The 15,698-nt window shown below is 39.7% G+C and overlaps 1 pseudogene; it reads right to left on the bottom strand.

Annotated features, from left to right (window-relative positions):
* Nucleotides 1-2,202: 2,202 nt before the first annotated feature.
* On the bottom strand, nt 2,203-3,476 carry LOC124963356 (heterogeneous nuclear ribonucleoprotein H-like; annotated as a pseudogene).
* Between the last annotated feature and the right edge of the window lie 12,222 nt (nt 3,477-15,698).

Below are 15,698 nucleotides of genomic sequence, written 5' to 3'. Positions count from 1 at the left end.
AATTTCGTTGAATTTGACACAAATGGAGGACACCAAAGGTAAATAACATATATAAGTCAGAGAAATAGTTTGTTGCATGGTGATAAGTGCAAAGGTAAGAAGTGGATCAGGGTAATGGAATAGGAAGTGTAGGGGTGGATGTGATTCTCCATAGGATGACTGGGAAGGGCATCACCTAGAAACTAACAAAGAACTATGAGGGACTAGTGATGTGTCTCAGTGATAGAGTACTTGCCTGACACATGTGAGGCTTTGGTTTCGAGCCCTGGCATCTCTCTCTCTCTCTGTCTCTCTCTTTCTCTCACACACACACATAAATGTACTATTAAATTCTATTTAAAACAAAGGTTGCTAGGCATGTGGCTCACATCTGTCATCCCAGCTACTTGGGAGACTGAGGCAGGAAGAAGTCAAGTTCCAGGCCACTCTCAACAACTTAGGGAGATCCTATCACAAAATAAATAAGAAAAAGGGTTGGAGATGTAGCTCACTGGTAGAGCGCCACTGAGTTCCATTCCCATCCCACAAAAACAAAAACACACAACTCACGACTTCCTTATTATGTTATTGCCTTATACTATTATCTGTGCTCTTAAGGTTACTTACATCAATGATATCTGAATGATAGAAATAGGGTATGAGCCAGGCACACACCCATGATCCCAGCAGCTCAGGAGGCTAAGGCAGGATAAGTTCAAAGCTAGACTCAACAATTTAGTGAGGCCCTAAGCAACTTGGTGAGAACTTGTCTCAAAATAAAAAATAAGGACTGGGTTTGTGGCTCAGTGGTGCAGTGCTTGTACCACCTGCATCAGTACCACATGGAGATGAGTGAATAAAATGGAATAAAATTGTGTCCATATACAAGTAAAAAAATAAAAAATTTTAAAAGGGCTGGGAATCTGGCTCAGTGGTTAAGTGCCAGTACCCTCTCCTGCCCACACACAAAAGAAATAGGATATAATGATATGTTACTTCTTTATCTCTTCACAATTCTGCAATTTGTGACATTGGTCATTTGGTAGGATTACATATACCATGGAGGTCAACTAAATGTGAGGACATTTTCCCCTGAGTGCCTCTTGGTAAGCATTTAGCATTACACCACTGTGTATTTAAGAACACCAGGTAGGCCAGTTGAGATCAGAGTCCACTGAAGAGGGAGATGAAGTCAGAGCAGGTGAGGGGACCATCTGGGAGGCAGAGAAAGTAGGGGTTTACTTAGTTCATTGTAAATGCTTTGGCTTTCCTCCTTCCTTTCTTCCTCTGTTTCTCTGTCTGTCTGTCTGTCTCTTTCTCTCTCTTACTCTCTTTCCTTCTTTCTTACAGGGGCACTTTACATCCCCAGCCCTTTTTTTTTTTTTTTTTTAAGTCTTTTTTAGTTGTAGATGGACACACCTTTATTTTTTAAAATATTTTTAGCTGTCAATTGACCTTTATTTTACTTATTTATATGTGGTGCTGAGAATCCATCCCAGTGCCTCACACATGCCAGGCAAGCCCTCTACCACTGAGCCACAACCTCAGTCCCACATTCCTTTATTTATTTATTTTTTAAAGGAAGATATATTTGACAAGTTTCACTTAGCACAATACACCTAAAAGGAAATCACAATACAATGAAGATTTAAATCAAGGCCTCAGAATTTCATACAAACACCAAGACCAAAATCCTACAGTATTGGTATTGTGTCTCAAATTTTCCCCATCAACTTAAAAAAAAAAAAAAAAAAAACATTAAACTTCCATGCCTTACAGGTTATTAAATGAAACTAAAATTAACAAACATGCCAAATGTTTCACTTTTAATTGTAGACACATCTCCTATATTGAGTTTTACAAAAAAGCATGTCTTTCAACATGCATCCAAACAGGGTTCAATGTAATGTGGTATAAGAGCAACTTTTAACATAATTCAACTGCTTTAACCTAAATATGCTTACTGCTTAAGTATATCCTACAATATAACTAACTTGAGAAAAGCTGAAAATTGTTTTAACAGTTATAGTTTACTCAACTTTGCTGTTACATCCTGGATGACTGCTGTGTTCAAAAACACTGAACCTTAAGTCTTTCAAATAATCCTGATTCCCACTTATAGAGTAAACATAAGTCACAAGCTTGGATTGCAAAAATTGTTAAATTGAAGTTTTGTTTTTTTCTTTAAAAAAAAGTTCATCAAGAGTCAGTGATCAGGATCAATTACATTGCCCATCTACCACTCATACTGGACATGCTAGATATTCCTCCCATCCATTCGCCCATAGATGCACGGTTTCCATTACTGTAGTAGCTGCTATTCATTGCTCCTTGGCTACCATATCCACTCATGCTGCTCTGGCTGCCATTGGCTCCTCCATAACCACCACTCAGCTGCTGGCTAACTGGGCCACCATAACTGGACTGGTTTGACAAGCCCATGCCTCCCATCATTTGGCTACCATAAGCACCACGACTTGCTCCTGCTGTAGAATTCAAGAAGAGTTCTCCATATCTGTGTTGCATATTTGCTTTGTCTTTTGACATAGCTGCCACAGCATCTTCATGAGTAGCAAACTCGACATCTGCTTCACCAGTTACTCTGCCATCAGGTCCAATCTCAATGTGTACTCTCACAGGGTTGAGTGGTGAAAAAAATTATAAATTATAATCCCCGCAAGTGTAAACAGTGCCCTGTTGTGCTCTGGAAACTAGAATGACCATCCCCATATCTGTGATCCGACATTCCTGAAAAACAGTAATTGAGGTCTCTTCCAAATCTATCTGACCCAAATCCATAGCCATTATAATATTCATAGCCTCCATAGCCTCCACCATAAGCACCACTCTCATCCTCTCAAAGCCAGCTCCTCTGCCAATACTGTTATATCCTCTGCCAGCCCCAGGTCTGTCATAGGGACCTGGCTGCTGCATAGCCATAAGCTTTCGTGGTAGATCATAATGAATTCTAACTTCAGCTCGACTGCTCTTAAATATTTCAATAAACCTGTGCCCTATTCTTTCCTTGAGTTTCTTTAGAGCCTTTTCAGCTATTTCCTGTGAAGCAAACTGCACGAAAAGCCTCCCCTGTACTCCTCCCCTAGCAATGTTATCCCATTTGGCACGATTTCCAACCCTGAGAAGAACTGAACAATTTCTTCCTTGCTACATCCAAAGGGAAGTCCTCTAAGTCGTACAAAATCATGATTGGCCGTGTCAGGACTATTTGGACCAGTATTCTTCAACACCCAGTCCATTTCAATGTTGTTTGACTTGAATACTTTAACATATCTGTGTCCCGTAGTTTCTCTGTCTTTTTTCAGGGCCAATCTTCTGATTCAAGTTCAACAAAAGCCTCGCCACTTGGTCTGCCTTCTCTGGTGTAGATGAGCCCCATTTTGAACTTTGCAGTCAGAAAAAAACGTTGCACTTCATCCCCCGAGCAAGCCCGGGATCTTCACCGCGAATCCTTCTCCGCCTTCGGTGCCCAACATCATCGTCTCTTCGAGGATCCTGGCGTCAAAATAGATTGCAAGGCGGGTTATGAGGATCAGACCTATACACGCGGATTCGGCATGGCTAAAAAGAAATCTATTTTACTTAATTTCATGTGGTGCTGAGGATCGAACCTAGGGCCTCACACTTGCTAGGCAAGCACTCTACCACTGAGCTTCAACCCCAGCCTCTCCCTGGTCGTTTTTAATTTTTATTTTGAGACAGGTGTCTCCAAATTGCTGAAACTGGCCTTGAACTAGTTATCCTCCTGCCTTAGCCTCCCGAGTTATTGGATTTATAGGTGTGTGTCACAGAGCCCAGATCTTTAGCTTTTCTAATCATATGAACTCCTAGAAATTAATACTGATGGGAAAATGCTTCTAGATGAAATTCTGCGATACTATGACTGAACAAAAGTTGAAAAGCGACTAGATGCTACTCTAAACAAAGTCCATTACACTTTCTTTTTTTTTTTTTGCGGTGCTGGGGATCGAACTCAGGGCCTTGATGCTTGAGAGGCAAGCACTCTACCAGCTGAGCTATCTCCCCAGCCCCCATTACACTTTCTTTAGTCACTTAGTAGGTCTATCTGACTCTGCCCTGCATTGTGCTGTCCATCTGCTGCTCTAGTTGATTAAGAGAAGAGATTCAGGTGTTCCACCAAGCTTAAAAAGCAGACAAGAGTACTGCATGGGAAGATAAGGCAGGAGGATCACAAATTCAAGGCCAGCCTGGACAATGTAGTGAGACCCTGTCTCAAAATAAAAATAAAAAAGGACTGGGATGTAGTTCAGTGGTATGGCACCCCAAGATTCAATTCCTAAGACCATGAAAAAAAAGAGAGTACTAGGAATTTATCCTCAAATTTTGATATAATTTTATCAATAGTATGTTTTGAAACCTGTTCTCATGATGTACAAAATAGATTCTAGTGATAAAAACTGTTCTATCAGGCAATCTGACTTTAAATGAAATGAAGACCTTAACAAAGTTAGTTAAAAAAAAAAAAAAATTAGTGAATCTATTTCAGTGGTTCTCAACAGTTGGTAGTTTTACCCCCATATGAAACTTTAGTAATCCAGGGTTGTCTCACTAAACAGCATCAATGCAGCACAGAGCACATTACAGGCAGGTAAAAGGTCAAGGCAATAATAAAAAGAAATTTAGTGGCTAACTTAGAGATCTTTTTGATTGTCACAACTGGTCAAGGAGAGGGTGCTACTGGCATTTAATGGGTAGAGACCAGGGATATTGCAATGCACAGGACAACACTTAGAACAAAGAATTATTCAGCCCAAAATATCAGTAATGCAGGGATTGAGAAATAAAATCCTTAAAGTTATCCTGGCCCACTTAGAGGGGGTGGGGGAAGAGAAAGAAAGCTGCCTCTCAACAAGATTAGTGCTATTCAAACCTTAATGTAAATAGGAATAACTCTGGAAAACTATGGAAATGCACATTCTGATTTGGTAGGTCTGGAGCAGGGCCTGAAATTCTGCTTTTTGTTTTGTTTCTTTTGCTTTGTTTCAGTACTAGGGATTGAACCCAGAGTACTCTACCACTGAGCTATATACCCAGCCCTTTTTATTTTTTATTTTGAATCGGGGTCTCACTAAGTTGCTGAGGCTGGTATTGAACTTGCAGTCCTCCTGCCTCAGCCTCCTGAGTTACTAGGATTACAGCATGTGCTACTGTGCCCAGCATATTCTCTATCTTCAACCAACTTCCAGTGATGTTAATGTTAATAGTATATGGATCACACTTTGAGTAAGGAGGCACTAGATTATGCCACTGTGGTATCTGTTGGGGTAGGATAAGAACAGAGATTCCTTAATAATTTGAACGAAAGAGACCCAAAAATTAAAGTTCAGAGTGTGCTACATATAAGTTTGTACTGGACTCGTTAAAAATATGTTATTTTTAGAGGCTGGAGTTGTGGCTCAGTGGTAGGGCACTTGCCTAGCATGTGTGAGGCACTGGGTTCAAATCTTGGCACCACATATAAATAAATGAATAAAATAAAGGCCTATCAACATCTAAGAAAATATATATATATATTTTTTGGGTGCTGGGGATCGAACCCAGGGCCTTGTGCTTACAAGGCAAGCACTCTACCGACTGAGCTATCTCCCCAGCCCCTAAGAAAATATTTTTAAACAACATTATTTTTAAACTTTACCCCAAAAATACAAAGAACTCAATCAATAAATGGGCTAAGGAAATGGGCAGACACTTCACAGAAGAAGATATACAGGTGATCAACAAATATATGAAAAAGTGCTCATCATCCCTAGTAATTAGAGAAATGCAAATCAAAACCACCCTAAGATTTCATCTAACTTCAATTAGAATGACTATTATCAAGAACACAAGCAATAATAAGTTTTGGAGTGGATGTGGGGAAAAAGGCACACTCATACATTGTTGGTGGAGTTGCAAATTGGTGCAGCTACTCTGAAAAGCAGTATGGAGATTCCTCAGAAACCTTGGAATGGACCCACCATTTGACCCAGCTATCCCACTCCTCAGTTTATACCCAAAGGACTTAAAATCAGCATACTACAGTGATGCAGCCATATCAATGTTCATAGCAGCTCAATTCACAATAGCTAGATTGTGGAACCAACCTAGATGCCCTTCAATAGATGAATAGATTAAGAAACTGTGGAATATATACACAATGGAATATTACTCGGCCATAAAGAAGAATAAAATTATGGCATTTGCTGGTAAATGGATGAAGTTGGAAAATATCATGCTAAGCGAAATAGACCAAGCCCAAAACACCAAAGGCTGAATGTTTTCTCTGATAAGTGGATGACAGTACATAACGAGGGGGTTGGGGGAGAGAGAAGAATGAAGGAAATTTGGATGGTGTAGAGGAAAATGGGATGGGAGGGGATGCGGGAAGGGAAGATAGTAGAATGAAACAGGCAGTACTACCTACCCTATGTACATGTATGATTACATGAATGGTATGAATCTACATTGTGTACAACCATAGAAACAAAAAGTTGTACCCCATTTGTGTACAATGAATCAAAATTCAGTCTGTAAAAATAAAAAATAATAAAATTTAAAAAAACATTATTTTTAGATACTCTGTATTTTATAATTCTTTCCTTCCAGGAGAATTTTTAAAATGTATTTCTTGAACAGAAAAAATTTCTCTCTGAAGAAATTAAATTTACATCATAAATGCGTTTGTTGAAAAATCTTAGTACATCATTCTGCCTTCAGGTGGTATTATCTATAAACCCTCTTGAACTGATTTCTAAATGCTTGCTCAGAATGACAGATCAAATAGCAGATAGACCATAAGCCCAGACAGATCACAAGATGAAGGTAATAATCAAAATGTCAAGTGTCATAGTGGCTAACATATATTGAGCACTTACTATGAGCCGGGAACTTTTCTATGTAATTCATGATATTTAATTATTTTTCATAACAACCCAATTAGGTAGGAACTATTATTATTGTCATATTAATAATATGGAGAAATGGACACAGAAATTTAAGGTATTTGAAAATAAAGTAAGGGGCTGGGGAGATAGCTCAGTTGGTAGAGTGCTTGCCTTGTAAGCACAAGGCCCTGGGTTCGATCCCCAGCACCCAAAAAAAAGAAAAGTAAGAAGAATATAAGGATATCCTTATACAAATTAATAAACAAATAAAGTAAATGGTACCCCGGGCGTGGGGTGCACTGGAATCCCAGTGACTTGGGAGCCTAGGCAGGGCCGAGAATTCAGACCTACCTCGGCAACTTAGTGAGGCCCTAAAGGACTCAGTGAGACCCTGTCTCTAAAATATATAAAGGGGCTAGGGACGTGGCTCCATGGTTAAGCGTCCCTGGATTCAATCCCTGGTACCAAAAAATTAAAAAATAAATAAAGCAAATGAATGACTGAAGTGTGAGGAAGTTTCCTAGAATGAACACTTTCATTTTTATTCTTTTCATTTGGATACAAATTCCAGAATATTGGGAGAAAGAAAAGAAAGAGAAATACCACTTCCTGAAAGGATTGGCACATGTAAGTATAATGGGGTTATTTTTTTAAAAAGCTTTATCATAGCCTGGCCAAATTGGAAACTCTCAGGTCCTCTTAAAATATATTCCAGAGGGCTGGGTGCAGTGGCTCACACCTGTAGTCCCAGAAACAGAAGAATTGGAAGTTCAAGATCAGCCTCCGCACCTTAGTGAGACCCTGTCTCAAAATAAAAAGGACTAGGGATGGGCTGGGGCAGAAGCTCAGTGGTAGAGCACTTGCCTTGCAAGTGTGAGGCACTGGTTTGATCCTCAGCACCACATAAAAATAAATGACTAAAGATATTTTTTTTTTAAAAAAGACAAGGGATGTGGCTCAGTGGTTATGTCCCTCTGGGTTCAATCCCCTGTATCAAAATAATAATAATAAAATAAATAAAAATATATTTATTTTCAAGAGAAAAAGGGTTAACATACACCCTTGAAGTTAGGTGCTTATTTATTTAATATTTATTTAACTACTCTATTATCTTTAACCAAAGAAATATTGAAAAGCAAGAGATTTACTTCAATAACATGTACCACATTTGCTCAATTTTTGAAAATTGTAACAATTCATGGAGTATTTTCTTAAGAATAGTCTAGCATCTCAAACTTCAGTTATACTCAGTAATTTCACTTTTGTGAGAAAAAAAATCACTTTTGAAGAATGATCTAGCATGATTTGCCAATATAACTTCTATTTTTTTATATTTATTTATTTTTATTGTAAACAAATGGGATACATGCTGTTTCTCTGTACATGGAGTAAAGGCATACCATTTGTGTAATCATAAATTTACATAGGGTAATGTTGTTTGATTCATTCTGTTATTTTTTTCCCTTCCCCCCACCCCTCCCACTCCTCTTTTCCCTCTATACAGTCCTTCCTTCCTCCATTCTTGCCCCCCTCCTTAACCCTAACCCTAAACCTAATCCTAACCCTAACACTAACCCCTTCCATCCCCCCATTATGTGTCATCATCCGCTTATCAGCGAGATCATTCGTCCTTTGGTTTTTTGAAATTGTCTTATCTCACTTAGTATGATATTCTCCAATTGCATCCATTTGCCTGCAAATGCCATAATTTTATCATTCTTTACGACTGAGTAATATTCCATTGTATATATATACCAAAGTTTCTTTATCCATTCATCAACTGAAGGACATCTAGGTTGTTTCCACAATCTGGCTATTGTGAATTGAGCAGCTATGAACATTGATGTGGTTGTATCTCTGTAGTATGCTGATTTTAAGTTTTTTGGGTATAGGCCAAGGAGTGAGATAGCGGGTCAAATGGTGGTTCCATTCCAAACTTTCTGAGGAATCTCCATACTGCTTTCCAGAGTGACTGCACTAATTTGCAACCCCACCAGCAATGTCTGAGTGTACCTTTTTCCCCACATCCTCTCCAACACCTATTGTTGCTTGTGTTCTTGATAGTCGCCATTCTATTTGGGGTAGGTAGATCAATGGTACAGAATAGAGGACATGGACACAAACCCAAATAAATACAATTTTCTCATACTAGACAAAGGGACCAAAAATATGCAATGGAAAAAAGATAGCCTCTTCAACAAATGGTGCTGGGAAAACTGGAAATCCATATGCAACAGAATGTAATTAAACCCCTATCTCTCACCCTGCACAAAACTAAACTCAAAATGGATCAAGGACCTCAGAATCAGACCAGAGACCCTTCATCTTATAGAAGAAAAAGTAGGTCCAAATCTTCAACACGTTGGCTTAGGATCAGACTTCCTTAACAGGACTCCCATAGCACAAGAAATAAAAGCAAGAATCAACAACTGGGATAGATTCAAACTAAAAAGCTTCCTCTCAGCAAAGGAAACTATCAGTAATGTGAAGAGAAAGCCTACAGAGTGGGAGAAAATCTTTGCCACTCATACTTCAGATAGAGCGCTAATTTCCAGAATATATAAAGAACTCAAAAAACTCTACACCAAGAATACAAATAACCCAATCAACAAATGGGCTAAGGATATGAACAGACGCTTCACAGAAGATCTACAAGCAATCAACAAACATATGGAAAAATGTTCAACATCTCTAGTAATAAGAGAAATGCAAACCAAAACTACCCTAATATAACTTTTATTTGTAATGTAACCAGAATCTGAAGATCTTCAAATGAATAATAATTGGATCACTCTAGTTTTAGGGGTCCTGGGGATCAACTCCATGGCCTCAAGCGTGTCAGGCAGTTGCTCTGTCACTAAGCTAAGCTACATACATTCCCAGGTCTTCTTTTTAATTTTTTTTTTTCTTTTGATATAGGGTCTTACTAAGTTGCCCAGACTGGCCTTCAACTTGTGATTCTCCTGCCTCAGCTTCCAGAATGGCTGGGATTACATGTGTGTACCACTGTGCCTAAATACAGATTTTCTGTAGAACCTAAATATAATTTCTGCACTCATCACAAATGCACCATCCAGTCATTTTTTTTTCCAGATTGTTTACACCAAGACAAACAACATTTCTTTCTCTCTACTGGTAATGATGGAATTCCCCAAAAGGTTTTTTTTTTTTTTTTGTACCAGGGATTGAAGCCAGGGGTATTTAACCACTGAGCTACATTACATCTCCAGTCTTTGTTCATATTTTATATTGAGAGAAGGTCTCACTGAGTTGCTTAGGGCCTTGCTAAATTGCTGAGGCTGGGTTTAAACTCACAATCCTTCTACCTCAGGCTCCAGAGCCACTAGGAATACAGGCATGTGCCACTGTGCCTGGCCTCCTGACAAGGATTTTACAGTGAATTTGGAGAGAGACAGAGAGCACAAGGTGAGGAAATATGGTGGGCAAGGGTTTGTGAAGCTGAAGCAGCATGGCAATTTGGAAACAAATGGGCCCCCATGGCTGAAAGGGGTGTGTAATCCCAGGTTGAGTTTAGTGATGACTGAGACAAAACAAGCCTGCAGGCACACCAGACTGAGGAACTAGAAAACAGTACTGGGGTGGCCTTCAGAGGCAATAGGTGAGAGGCCATTTGCAATCTTCATCATCTTTGTGATAGACCAGTGGACTCAATTCAAGGAAGTTATGGAAAAGCAAGAAGGGGATCTTATGAACAACACCAGTGTAAATGGTTCTAAATTCCTACATAACCAGGATGCATATCTCCTTATCAAGTACAAAGTTTTCAGTTTTTGCTTTTTTTTTTTTTTTTTTTTTTTTTTTTTTGTACCAGGGATTGAACCCAGGGGTGCTTAAGCACTGAGCCTCATCAGCCCTTTTTGAATTTTTTTTTTTTTTTTTTTTTTTTTTTTTTTTTTTAATTCTGAAACAGTCTTGCTAAATTGCTGAGCCTGACTTCAAACTTGTGATCTTCTTGCCACAGCCTCAGAGTCACTGGGATTACAGGTGGTCAGGAGGCCAAGACACCCAGGTCATAAAAATTACTGCAGGGGTTCAGTGAGCCACCCAAGGTCCTGCATCTATTCTAGCATTTATAAGATCCAGGGAGGTCCACAACAAGCTCGGTTTTCTAAAGAATTCGTGTATCCACTGTCATGGCTAGGAAAGCCTTGAGGCAAGTGTTCATTCAGCGGTGTTACAAGAATTTAACCAGTCTTACTCATAGTAGTGTCAGCTCTGATGCTACAGAAAGATACAAAAGTACAAAACCTAATCCTCAAAGTAAATAAACCTGTAAAGGACCAGTAAGGGGCATTTGGACATTTAAATCTATTTATGTATTTGATTATTTTTGAGGAATTAGGGATTAAACCCAGGGGCATACCACCACTGAGCTACATCCCTAGCCCTTTTTACTTTTTATTTTGAATTAGTGCCTCCCTAAATTGCTGAGGCTGCCCTTGAACTTGTGATCCTCCTGCCTCAGCATCTTGAGTTACTGGGATTACAGGCTTGCACACCACACTCATCTGATGTTGGGCATTTAAACAGCTGCTCATCATCTTTCCATCAGAAGAGTTCACTTATTCCTACTACTTCATAGAAAATGCAGTCTGCAGCCTATTTGGACTCTCAGTCTTCTGTTATTTCTGTTACTGAGTTCACCAGGACCAGCTGGCCCCCCAGGCTAAATCCCTAGGGTAGGAGATGTGAGTGCCCTTCCATAGACTGAGTCTAAAAAGAAAACAGGGCTTCCTTGCCCTCCCCACCAAGACTTTTTCACATCTCAAACTGCAGTTCTCTCCAGAGAAGCCCCAAAGGACTGTAGTCAATCCTAAGGCCATTAGGGGTAGCTCCTAAGAATCATCTTCTAGTCTCTGCCTTAGTGGAAGCAAAACTGAGGATGGGCAAGTGTTATTTCTCCCTTCTAGTTTTTCTTGCAGATGAATGGTGTAGAGGGGGATGAGTATTTTCAGGCATTGTTATGGTTTAGATGCGAGGTGTACCCCAGAAGCTCACATGGGAGACAATGCAGGAAAGTTCATAGGAGAAATGATTGGGTTATGAGAGCCTTAACCCAATCAGCGAATTAATCCCCTGATGAAATTAACTGAGTGGAAACCAAAGGGATTAGGGAGTGGCAGGAGGAGGAGGGTCATTGGGGGTGTGCCTTTGGGGTGTATATTTTGTATCTGGAGAGGGGAATCTCTCTCTGCTTTCTCATCATCATGTGAGCCACTTCCTTCTGCCAGCCTCACCTCTAGCCCAGAGGAATGGAGCCTGCTGTCCATGGACTGAAACCTTTGAAACCATAAGCCCTCAAATAAGCTTTTCCTTCTCTAATTGTTCTTGTAAGGTCTTTTAGTTGTGGCAGCTAAAAGGCTGACTAAAACAGGCATGGAAGCTTTACTTGAAGTGAAAGATTTGCAAACATTTCTCTGAAGTGATGGTGAAAGCTGGGAGAAAAGGGACTAAGGACGGAAAGCAGGACTACTGAAGGAACCTGAAAGGGATGGTGCTTAATGTAGAGTGCTTGCCTAGCATCTGGGAGGCCCAGGGTTCAATCCCTAGCACAGAAGATAGATAGATAAATATGAACGAAAGGAAAAGAGCCAGTAGAAGGAGGACAGAGTAAATGGGGTTTCATTGAAAAACTGCCTGTCCAAGAATCTAGAGAAAGAAACAGAATCATATGCAGATCTAAGAAGGTAACTGGCAGAATAGCCTAATGAAGTTCTTGGTAGGGAAGCATAACAGAATTTGCTTTTATTGGCCTCAGGGAACGTGAAATCCCTAAGGTCTTATACATAACATAATTTCCTTGGTTATTGAAGCTTCAGTCAAACTACTTATACTGTAGAAACGACTGGTATACAGCAAACACACAAAGTTTACTCAAGGGCCAAGAACATTTATTTTCCAAATTCTGCTTCTACAGGATATATATGGTTCTGTAGTAGCTCCACAGTATATAGAAATAAGTTGGAGCTGTACCAAAAAAAGAGAATTACACAGGACCAAACAGTATTTTTCTAAATGTTGCCACATTTTTTAAAAAATTAGCATTACTAGCCAGGCGTGGTGGAGAACACCTGTAATCCCAGCAACTCAAGAAGCTGAGGCAGGAGGATGGCATGTTAGAGGACAGCCTCACCTTAGCAATTTAGCAAGATCCTGTAGCAAATTGAAAAAGGGCTGGGAGTGCAGCTCAATGGTAAAGTGCCCCTGGGTTCAATCCTCAATACCATAAATAAATAAATACATAAATAAATAAATATTACAAAATGGGACAAGTGAAAAATGCTTGGAATCAGGAAGTCTGGATTCCCCTTCCAGGTTAGCTCTAATAAAAAATGCTCTTCACCATCTGTGTGAAGGGGTCAAACTACTAGAAAGTTCCTAAATGTCCTTTCTGGATCAGTGACAATCTTCTGTGTATTCTTTTCTTCTTGAACATTACAAGAGATGGCCAGGTGAGGTTGCGCATGCCTATAATCCCAGCAACTGGGGGTAGTAGGGCTGAGGTAGGAGAATTGCAAATTCAAGGTCATGCTGGGCAATTTAGTAAGACCCTGAAACAAAATAAAAAGGGCTAGGGGTGTAGCTGAGTGGTAAAGTGCCCCTGGGATCAATCTCCCATATCACAATAAATAGGTAGATATGTAGATAGGTAGACAGATAAAGTTTTTTGTTGTTGTTTTGGTTTGGTTTTGGTACAGAGGACTGTACCCAGGAGCGCTTTTACCACTGAGCCACATCCTCAGTCCCTTTTTATTTTTTATTTTGAGACAGGTTCTTACTAAGTTGCTGAGGCTAGCCTTGAAATACAATCCTCCTGCCTCAGCCACCAAGTCACTGGAATAGAAAACTTTTTTCTACTCTGTTCTGTTCTATTCTTTTTAAAAGACAAAATCAAGTGATGGGCTATGACCTATTGTTTGAAAAACTCAGCTTTAGTCATCCCACATTCAAGCAACAGAATAGTGATTAAAAACTCTAGAGATAAATTTTGACTTTGAGCTGAGTCCAGTGGCACATACCTATAATCCCAGTGACTCAGGAGGCTGAGACAGGAGGACCACAGATCAAGACCAGACTCAGCAACTTAGAGAGACTGTGTTTCAAACTAAAAAATATACAGGACTGGGGATGTAGTTCAGTGGTAGAGTGCCCTGGAGGTGGTGGAGTCTGATTTTTTAAATTCTAATTCCCCTACCTTTTAGTTCTGTGACCATGTACTGGTAAATTACACATGCTGCCTGGCCCAGTTTCTTCCTCTGCAAAATGAAGATAACAGGAGAGTTACTTCACAGGGTCATCGTGAGAACCCGTAGTTAACATATGCCACACCTGTAAAGTTTGTATCAAAGTACCTGCCACTTGGTAAGCATCGATTCTCTTCCTCCTTCTACTTCTCCTTTTTTTTTTTTTAATATGGCCCGCTTCCTATCTTTTCCCAAACAACCATCAGAAAGCACATCCACACTGTCTGGAGACAGCCCACCCCTATCCACCCTACACAAACAGTACAACACAACACATAGCAGGACTCAGCATCAGCACTAGATATCCCAAAACATGGCCCCTTGGCATACTGCATATTTTAAGCTGAAGAAAATTAAGAAAACTGCACAAATAAGATCGTCACTCTGACTTCCCACCTTTTTCCTCTGAAGCAGTCCATTAAAGGATTCTCTAAGTTCGGTGTGATAACATGTTTCTTGAAACATTTCCTTATCTGTTCTTGATCAGTCAACCCAAATGACTGACTATCCTTTAAACTTTCTTTGAGATTAAATTTATTTTGTAAAGTCAGTGCCACATTCATTAAAGCATGCAACAGGCCAGATATAGTGGCACACACCTGTAATTCCAGCAACTTGGGAAGCTGAGGCAGGAGGATTGCAAGTTCCAGGCTAGCATGGGCAATTTAGAGGCCCTAAGCAACTTGGCAAAATCCTTTATCAAAATTTAAAAATGTAAAGGGCTGGGACTGTAACTCAGTGGTAAAGGACCCCTGAGTTCAATCCCCAGTACTAAAAAAACCAAACCAAACAAACAAAACACCCACATGCAACGTTGTTTTAGCTGACCAGATGAGGCAGGGCTGCAGATGAAAAATACTTATCTAACTTTTCCCAGAATCCATTTCCCTGTCATAAAAATCTTAAACTTGAGCTTGAGATGTGCACTTTAGCAGAAAGATACCAGAATTTTATTGTTTTAGTCAGTTTTCCCTCACTGTGACAAAATACTTGATAGTCATCTTAGAAGAAGTCAAGATTTGTTTTTGACTCACAGTTTCAGAGATTTCAGTTCATAGTTGCTCGGCCTGGTTGTCTTTGGGCCTGAGGTACAGAGGTGGGAAAGTGTAGCAGAGGAGCTGCTCACCTCTTGGCAGCCAGGGAGCAAAGAGTTGCTGCTTTCTCGTATTGGTTGTTTTTGAGTCACTAGGTATTTTCTGAATGTGTATGTACTGTCCATACACAGAGTATCAGGGACTCTTAGGCATCCAAAGGCACACTGCTGTCAGGATTCATCTTTTGTTTCACTGACAAATAGTACCTACATCAAACTAGTTTTCAGATAATAGTTATGTTGATTACTTCACCAAAATGCAGTGTTTTTCTTGATTTCAAAACCAAAAAATCAAGTTCTAAATAATAATCAAATAGTTACCACCCCTCATGGTCAAAGAATTATTTTGTTACCCAGGGTGCTCATCAACTTCATCAAGCTACTCTGCATCTACAGATTCCAGCATGTGAGACTCATTTTCAGATGTTTACAGTCCTCTGGTGAGGAAATATTTTTCAA

Source organism: Sciurus carolinensis, chromosome 13, assembly GCF_902686445.1.
Source record: "Sciurus carolinensis chromosome 13, mSciCar1.2, whole genome shotgun sequence".
In the NCBI taxonomy this organism is placed as follows: Eukaryota; Metazoa; Chordata; class Mammalia; order Rodentia; family Sciuridae; genus Sciurus; species Sciurus carolinensis.
The sequence above is the reverse complement of the archived record's forward strand: the minus strand, read 5'-3'. Positions and strand labels throughout refer to the sequence as shown.